The following is a 10,000-nucleotide window of genomic DNA, read 5'->3' on the forward strand; positions in this document are numbered from 1 at the left end:
GGTTAGCTTAGGGTCAGAGGTCATTCTCAGCTCGAAGGTTCGATGCTGATGTGGGAAACTGATCTAGTAAAGGTTCTACCACAGAATTAGGATGCATAGAAAAAAACTAGTCCATGTGTGCTATGGTAATCTTACTTAGCATTCCTAAGATGGCGGCCATGAAAGTATGATAATGTTTTTGTGGAAATGCAGAGAGTAGGATACAGCAAAGAAAAAATAGGAAATAAATAAAAATAGAGCAAATGGGACGGTATCAAACGTAACACAACTGACAGTAACAGCCATTTTTAAGTAATTTGTGAGACATTTTTTAAGTATTTGGTGAATACTTAACCCAGTAAATGATGAGTCCAGTTTTAACCGAGTACATTTTGCCCCAAAATGATTTGTTGAATGTAAAAAAGATGCTTCCTCTGTCTCACAGCCTGCAGTCATTTCCGTCCCTCTTGTATAAAGCCTGAGCTCTGCCTCGTGGTTTGAATCACAGTTGCTAAGATACAGGATGAACAGCAAGAAGCCTGACTCAGATTTTAATATTCTAAAGTGTGTGTGTGTGTGTGTGTGTGTGTGTGTGTGTGTGTGTGTGTTTATTTGTCCAGCCACGCATGACTCTGCACAAACAATAGTCTGGTGTCTCCTTCACATTCCTCTCTCTCTCTCTCTCTCTCTCTCTCTCTCTCTCTCTCTCTCTCTCAGTTCTCTTCAGGCTCTCTCAACATCTGGTCTGTGTTACCGGCTAGAGCAACAGAGGGCTTTAGGTGACCCCCGACCCCCCACCCCCTCTGGCAGCCATATTGGAGGTCTTCATCTCTGTGAACAGCTGATTGTGTTTCTAAACATCTCAACAGAATTGAACAGAATAATTTTATTTTATTTTATTTTATTTTATTTAATTTCTGTCTGTTTCTGACTGAACTGATCATTTCATCACTGATCCATCTGATTGATTTAGTGTTTAGATAATGCCAGCTTGTTAGCTAGCTAACCATAGTATCTGGTCAGCTAACCATCACTGTCTTGTTGTTAACACATCTGATTAGCACACTAGCTAACGTATCTAGTAGCAGCTAGCGTTAGCATGTTCACATTAACATCAGTGTGTTTGCCGGCTAGTTAGCTAGCTAACAGTTTGTTCAGGTTAACTGAGCTGACTCTTCTCAAGCTACAACTCAGAGTGTTTTGGAGTAGAGACTAGGGCTAAAGACAAGACAGTTTACTGTGTCACAGTAACCAAATCCACCTTATCACACTATTCACTTTTACTGAGAACGTTACTGAATGGATCTACAGCCACACCACAACAAGCTGACTCAGCTGCTCTCTGCTTCTAGCTGCTTGATACAGATTTACACTTTTATATTAACTAACACACAATTCTCCAGCGTTCCTCCATGATGGAGACACAGCTGGCTGGTAGCAGGTTGCTGATCAAACTGTAAAAGCTCTGTAGCTGCATAAATCCTCTCTCTTTTCACAGAGGAAAATTAACTTTTGACTTTAATAAAATACAGAATACAGAGGTAGTAAAGTGCCTCTCCTGCATGCTGAGGGGATTTATAGTTCTGCAGTTCAGATTTTCTGGCACTTTTTCAGAGTCTGATCACACCTACAGTTTGTTTTCTTTGGTCTGAACCAGAGTGGAAAATTTGACTTTGTTGCATTTTAGTATTTGGTTCATTTAGGTTCACACTGTCTAATTACAAGTCATCAGGGCTTATATCCAAAAGTCACATGACTCACTAGCAGCTTGCTCATTGGACGGAGTTTTCGTAACCTGCCAGTAACCTGTGTGATAACTTTATCTCAGCATGATGGACTTGTCTGTCTCTTCTTCTGTGGTGTTCATACCAGTTAAGAACACATGAAGAAATAGCTGAATATGAGCATCAGTCCAGACTTCATTTTGTTCTGCTAGGCTTTCCGAGCATGAAGAACCGCATCTGTCTCCTTCTACCCATAATCCCTTGCATTTTGGGTGTAGTTGGTTGGACATTGTCACTCATAACACTGAACTAGCTAGATTGGTTTCTATAGGCTACTGTTTCTATTATGGCACAGATGGCATGTTGCTGAACTGGTTAGACTGGTTTCTATGCTGTTTCTATTGTGTGTAGAGCAGCAGAGTCCTCTCTACCTCCACTGATTAAAATGGCTGTAACATTATATCCTACATAGATTTCTTTTCCCCATCCAGAAAAACAATAATCTGCCTCATTTCCTCCCAGTTCAGCATACGCTGACCCCTCTCTCTCTCCCCCCCCTCTCTCTCTCTTTCACTTCTTTCCTCACCCTCTGTCATTCCATCCATCTCTCCTCTCTCTCCCTCATCCCGTCTTTCTCCCTTTCTCCCTCTTTCATAGCCTCCCTCCCTTTCTCCTTCTTGTCTCTGTCTCTCCTTCCCCCCTTTATTTCCTTCCACATCTGTCTTTCACCCCCCCACCCCCCTCTCTCCCTCTCTTTCTCTCTCTCTCTCTCTCTCTCTCTCTCTCTCTCTCTCAGTCCAGTCCAGCTGAAAGCAGAGAGAAAAACAAGAATATGGAAATGTCCCAGTGGGGCTTCCATACCGGCAGAGACAGGCTGAGAGCTCCCCTGGTCCACACACACACACACACACACACACACACACACACACACACACACACACACACACACACGACTGTACATGCACATACAAGTATGACGGCAAACATAAATACACACACACATGCACACACACACACACACACATTCCTCTGTGCACTCTGTTCATTCACAACCTCCCTTGATTTCTCTCTCTCCCCCTTCTCCTTCACTCTCTCTCTCTCTCTCTCTCTCTCTCTCTCTCCTCCTCTCAAAACAATGTGTTCTCTCTCTCAGTGAGACAGACTCCCTCCTCTGTTGCTCAACCCTCCCTGTGTTTCAGAGTGATGACTTCCATGATGGTTTCCCCGCTGCGTTCCTGCACTCATACTCCTGCTAATTAACCAGACGGCATCGCTGTTGGGAAACCGTGAGAAACGAGAGCGCAGACAGACTTTATACAACCACAACCTCCTTTTCCAGGAACTATCCCGTCCCGTATTTTCCTAAGTTTGTATTCTCAGTGATGTTAATGCAGCTGCGTGCGTAAAAAAGTGACGTTTCTGATCCTCCAACCTGAGAATTTTGTGTGTGGAAATGAGGTCGACACCTGGCAGGAGACTTTTAGCACTTTTAGACCCAATTAATATGAATTTTGAGTATTGGCAATAATAGCCTACTAGGGCGCAAAAATGAAGGAAGAGATTAGTGTAATTGATCACTTCCATCCATTTACTAAACCAAAACGCCAGAGGTGGGGACTCGAGTCACATGACTTGGACTCGAGTCAGACTCGGGTCACAGTTTTCATTGCTTGAGACTTGACTTGATGCATGAAGAGAAGACTTGAGACTCGACTTGACTTGGGTTCTGGTGACTTGGGACTTGACTCTGACTTGTACTTTGATGACTTGAAAAGGTTTCTAAAGTCTCGACTTGAGATCTTGTGTTTGTGTAAATGACTTAGATTGAAAGTGATGAGATTTGTTCCAGCGGACGACTGAATTTAAATTCTGTTTTCTGAATTTGTATGGAATGATTGAATTTATTGAAGTTGAAACTGATTATAGAAATCAAACTCATGATGCTCTTACCAAGTTTTTATCCTATTAAAACCATATTGCATTGAAAAGTCCTAGATATTTAGTTTTCTTTAAGATATTAAATTGATACTGGACTCTTGATTTGTTCTGACTTGACTTGCTGTTCTACATTTAGACTTGAGACTTGACTTGAGCTTGACTTGTGCCTCAAGACTTGATACTGACTTGGTCACGTCTCTGCAAAACACACATAGAGAGGGAAAATAAAGAGAATAATAAGAAATAAACAAGGCAATGGCAAAAATGCTGTCACCCACAAACAATGCAGTCCCCCTTTGGGCCAATCAGTAACAAGTAAACAAATAATTACGCCAATCTGGAGCGGAGCAACGAGACGCATCATTCCCTAAAGTTTGGTGAAAATCTGAGATATTGTGACACATGACGTACAGACAAGTAAACTAATGTTGAAGCGCCCCCTGTTGGCCAATCGGTGTCATTTTGAAAATGCTGGAATGGAGCAACGAGGTGCATCACTCCCTAAAGTTTCCTCAACATCCGATCAGTGGGAGCCGAGATACTGCATGTGTGACAGACGGACCGGCCGATTCGTCCTCTGAGTTCATCACGGGGAACAACAAGAGAACAACAGAACAGGAGAACAGGAGAACAGGAGAACAGGAGAACAGGAAAAAGGACGTTCCATTTCCATCTCTTTCAAATGTCAGAGGATGAGATTAAAAGAAATCTGATAATACCAAGTCATATTATCACCGCTTGATGAAGTAAAAAACAAACCGGAGCCGTTTTCCTCTGCTGGCCTCTGGCTCAGCTGCACTCTGCAAAAAATGTGTTATTTCATCTTGTCTCCAAGCTTATTTTAGGATATTTGTAGTGAAATCATCTTCCTGCACGGGCAGATAATTTGACCGGTTTCATCAAATTTGACTTTTTTTTTCAGGAGAATGTAACTTGTTTCGGGACATTTACTTGGTAAAAGTGAAATTGTCTTGGAGAAAGTTTCTAGATTTTCATTATTGTTTTATGATGATTTCTTGAAAGAAGTCATATTGGCATGAATCAAGTGAAATTTATTGAAACCAGCAAGATTATCTGCCAGTGCAGGGAGATAATTTGACTGAAAATATCATGAAATAAGCTTGATAGGTCTGGAAACAAGATAAAAATCACTGGACAGCTTTAAACCGGCTTGTACATGTTCCACCTGGTAGACGTGAACACTCAGCACTGATACTGAGCCTCAGCTTTTCTACCTGGCTGCCTGACCACATGTTCCTCCTGCCTCGGTGTTACGAAACTGTTTGCACACACACTGAATGAACTCACAGCAGGAGGAGGAGGCCAAGTTCAACGTAAACCCATTTCACAATATGATATTACGGTAAAAAATTCATATTAAAACCGCTTTGGAAACTGTTTTCAACTGATATCAGGAAGAGATTTATGTGCTGATTTCACCAGACGATGCAGGCAGCAGCTACGGATACAGACGTGGTTCTCAACGTGGGGTCCGGGGACCACCGGGGGTCCTTGAGGGGGTTCCATGGGGTCCCCAGCAAATTGGTGAATTGTTAAACTTCAGCATTATTTCATTAACAAGAAGTTAACACAATTAGAGAATGTAGAAGAATGACTGTTTTGATCATAGTTTCACTGTTATCTCTCTACAATACAGATAATTGTGCAATTCTGGACAAAATTATATCCAAGAATATTCTCAGATTTGGGTCCGAGAGACAAAATCTCATCAAATGGGGGTCTAATGTGGACTAAATTAGGGTCCTTGATATGAAAAAGGTCTAAACTGGTCTAAACTTTCATTCTGGAGCTTTATTCACACTGGTTACCAGCGTTGGGTCAACATATCAACATCTACTAAACATTAAAATGGTTGCTGGGATCTTATCGCTGTTCAACCCGGGACAAGAACAACGAAACGCATTCACGGGGTTTAATCCTGGAATTTAAAAACAAAAGACTCCACTAATCCTTTATATGGAAACCATGAGTCAGAAGGGCATATCAGTCATCTTCACATTACCATAAGTAGTTAAACTGAACTTCAGCTTCTCTCTGGTTCACCAAGCGGACCGAACCAAAACACCCAGCCGGCCCCGACCTGCCCGCGGCTCCCAGACAGATAACACACACACACACACACACACACACACACAGATCTGATTTGACCAGGCAGTCCAGCTGAGATGAACGGTCTTTTTCCAGGGAGAAGCAGCATCACGACAAACAGAGAAGTTGAACACAAACAAGACAAATCCCTCTTTATTATCCCCAGAGGAGGGAAGCAGCTTTAAAACACCAAACACTTAACCAGGAACCGCAGAAACCCCGCAGCTCAACTGACAGTCAGATTCACTACCTATGTGTTCGCAACAGACAGCTGTCCAATAGCAGAGCGGCAAAGAGACAGTCAAGTATTTTGTGTTTTATGAACAAAGTGCTCTACAGAAAAGAAAGGGACACGAAAGCAGATTAAAAACAGATAATACACTGCAAAAAATGACAAGCTGTCCGCTGATTTTCTCTCTTGTTTCCAGAGCTATCAGCCTTATTTCATGATATTTTTTTAGTCAAATTCTCTCACTGCACTGACAGATAATCTTGTTGGCTTCAATAAATTTCACTTGATTCGTGCCAAAGTGACTTCTTTCAAGAAATCATCATAAAACAATGAAGAAAATCTGGGAAACAAGAAACTTTCTCCAAGACGATTTCACTTTTACCAAGAAAATGTCCTGAAACAAGTTCCATTCTCCTGGAAAAAAAAGTCAAATTTGTTGAAACCGGTAAAATTATCTGCCAGTTCAGTAAGATGATTTCACAAAAAAAACCAAATCCTAAAATAAGCTTGATAAGATAAAATAACTGCATAAGTCTGTCAGTTTTTGCAGTGTAAGAACAAGACACAGAACAAGGCAAATGCCAGGAAACAGAGCCAGAGCGTGTGTGTGTGTGTGTGTGTGTGTGTGTGTGTGTGTGTGTGTGTGTGTGTGTGTGATTGTGGACAAGTCATTGCGAGCCTCTGCATGCCAACAAAAATGTGTGTGAGTGGATATGGGAGTGTCAGGAAAGACAGTGAAAGATTGAGAAATATAGATAGAGAGAGAGAGAAAGAGAGAGAGAGAGAGAGAGAAAGAGAGAGAGAGAAAGAGGGATTAAGATATTTCATTTTGACATACTGCATCAGGATCAGTTCATCTCCAAAGGGAAAACCAAAACAGACACAAATCTTATCTCTTCATCCTCCCTTCCTCCATCCTTCCTTGACTCCTCTCATCGATCCTTCATCACTCCTTCTTTCCCTCCCTCTCTCCTTCCCTCCTTCTCTCCTCTCCTTAACTCGCTCCTTCCCTTATTTACCTCCCTTCCTCCTCCTCATCTCTTCTTCACTGTATCACTCCCTCCTGACCTCAGTCTGAACGAGATAGTCATTCATTCATTCATTCATTCATTCATTCATTCATTCATTCATCCATGTGTAGCCCAGTTTTAGACCAAGCAGTAAATACATTATTAAATATCTAAACATATTGCATCAGATAACATTAAATATATTAAGAAAATCTGGAACATTTTTCACTACGAAAACAAACCCCTTAATTTTATCCCTGAAATGTCCTGAATTTCTCATGACGTTTAAACATTAATTATCCATTAAAAATAACAGCTTTAATAAAGTAAGGTTAGTATCATGGCTTTATAAGGGGTTTATTCATGGGTTTCATGCCTTTTGTGCAGGTTTACAGGTTATTAATGAGTTATTAATGGAAAGTTCCTGTCTCCCTGAATTTTACATTCAATTAGAAAGTAAGCAGTCAAACATTAAGAGGAGTTTAAAGTGGTTTTGATGGGGTCTCCTCCATTAATAACTGCCTTAACTAATTTTAAGGGCATGAATTAAGGGGTGAATTAATGTAAATGTAAGAGTATGTTAAGGGATTACTAGTTCGTAGAGTTTGCTAATCAAACAGTTAGCCTACTGTCTGCTAATTGATTAGTTAAAGCTGTGAAATTGCACCAGCAGTGTGTTTTAGCAGCATGGAGATGAGAGTTCATGCTGATATTTATTTAACCTGACAGAATAAACTGGTGAAGTTGATGTTATTTGCTTCCCTTCGAACATCAATTAGACCGTCATGGGACACTAAACTATCCACTGAAACCCAGACTAATGAAATTAGTACCCGCCCCCCAATAACCCTTACCCTTACCCCCCCCCCCCCCCCCCATACACACACACACACCACACACTGCCCCTACTCAACGGTTGGGAAACTCTGGGATACATTACCGCCTTTAGATGAAGAATTAATTTACAAAAACATTCTTGAACAATTAAATGAATATTGCGGAGTCCAAGCACAGAAGACAGATCAAAAGACAGACAGAACATTAAGGAGGTAGACAGACAGACAAGTTTTATGAATATTGGACACACAGTTGATTAGTTATTGGCAAATTTTGTGTTAGCCTACAACTTGCTTGCAACCATGCCGTTCATCGCACATTGTTCAAGTTACTGGAAAATGTGACCCTTGTTCTTGACGCCTGGACTGGAACCCACAAACTTCCACGTGAAAAAGCAGATGCTTTTCCTCCTGAGCCAAACTGCTGCTACAGCTCTGTTGAGGAGGGAGACGTGTTGTGATACTGCAGCCTGTGACTGACAGCACTAATCACTAATCATAGGACTTTGTAGTTCTCTCCATTAATGACTAAATCAATACTAAATCTCATGGGGCAGAAAAGCTGCTGCGGCGCTGCTCTCTGTGGGTTGAAACTTTAAAGCATGTCGCCAGAGGTGAGGACTCGAGTCACATGACTGTCAAACTCGAGTCACAACTTTAATTGCTTGAGACTTGACTTGATGCATGAAGAGAAGACTTGAGACTTGACTTGACTTGGGTTCTGGTGACTTGGGACTTGACTCTGACTTGTACTTTGATGACTTGAAAAGGTTTCTAAAGTCTTGACTTGAGATCTTGTGTTTGTGTAAATGACTTAGATTGAAAGTGATGAGATTTGTTCCAGCGGACGACTGAATTTAAATTCTGTTTTCTGAATTTGTATGGAATGATTGAATTTATTGAAGTTGAAACTGATTATAGAAATCAAACTCATGATGCTCTTACCGAGTTTTTATCCTATTAAAACCATATTGCATTGAAAAGTCCTAGATATTTAGTTTTCTTTAAGATATTAAATTGATACTGGACTCTTGATTTGTTCTGACTTGACTTGCTGTTCTACATTTAGACTTGAGACTTGACATTAATGACATGGACTTGACTTGGACTTGACTTGGTAATCTACATTTAGACTTGGGACTTAAGTTGAGACTTGTGCACTGACTTGGGACTTGAGCAAAGTTGACTTGGTCACACCTCTGCATTCTGGCAATGCCCCAATCAGTGATTTCAAATCAGGTGTTTTTCCTTTGACAGCTGATGCCAAACACAACTGCTGTGACATCACTGATTGGGGCGTGGCCAGAAGTGCATCATGCTTTACAGTTTTAACCCATAGGGAGTTTAGAGAGTTTTATGCGCTATGTGATTTAGTCTTGATTTACTCTTTAATGAAACTTCAGCATTATCCCTTTCACATCATCCTGACAGTATTACCTGATTCATTGGCTATTCATGACTTAGTGACAGTAGATCGGAGACTTACAGTTTCTGAGCTGCAGAAACTCTTAGCAGAGAAAAAGAAGAAAGAAAGAAAGAAATTAAGGAAGGAAGAAAGAGAGAAAGAAAGAAGTCCAGCAAATACATCAGGGGTCCAGCAGCTTGGACCCCTGAAGGCAATCCATCTGATCAGAGGAGGACAGCATGACTCTGATATCTGATATTTAATAAAAGGCGAATATCGGCCCGATATATATATAGCCCTACTCCTTACTATTGGCTATAAGTTTGTGATGATGGTGATCTAGGAAATGAACCTTATTCTACTGTTGCACTCATTGTAAGTCGCTCTTGATAAGAACATCAGCTAAATGCCCTAAAATATGAAGGTGAAATGTAAGCTGACATTTATAAAACACAAAGCATGTGCTAAACTGCACTCAAGCTGTTTTCAGCTCTGTACACACAGAAAAATAAAGGTGCGAACTGGAACCGAAAATGGTTCTTCGGGGTGATGCCATACAAGAACTACTTCTGGTTCCCCAAAGAACCTTTCAGACCAAGGTTCTTTAAAGAGCCATTTCTGCTCTCCTTTGCATTGTGTTTTTATCTGCCCTTGTATAGCCTCATTTGCAATTGCACAATATCTACTATGGAGGGATTTGGTTATTTTCTACATTTACCGCATTTTCCCAGCATCCAATAACTAAGAATTAAGAACCTTTTAATATC

At 40.9% G+C, this 10,000-nt stretch overlaps 1 protein-coding gene across 1 annotated transcript in view; it reads right to left on the bottom strand.

Moving 5' to 3' along the window:
• LOC139919220 (uncharacterized) overlaps positions 1-10,000 on the bottom strand; it is a 20,129-nt gene that overhangs the window by 9,166 nt on the left and 963 nt on the right. The window lies entirely within an intron of this gene.

The sequence above is a fragment of the Centroberyx gerrardi genome, chromosome 14 (assembly GCF_048128805.1).
Source record: "Centroberyx gerrardi isolate f3 chromosome 14, fCenGer3.hap1.cur.20231027, whole genome shotgun sequence".
Taxonomy (NCBI): domain Eukaryota; kingdom Metazoa; phylum Chordata; class Actinopteri; order Beryciformes; family Berycidae; genus Centroberyx; species Centroberyx gerrardi.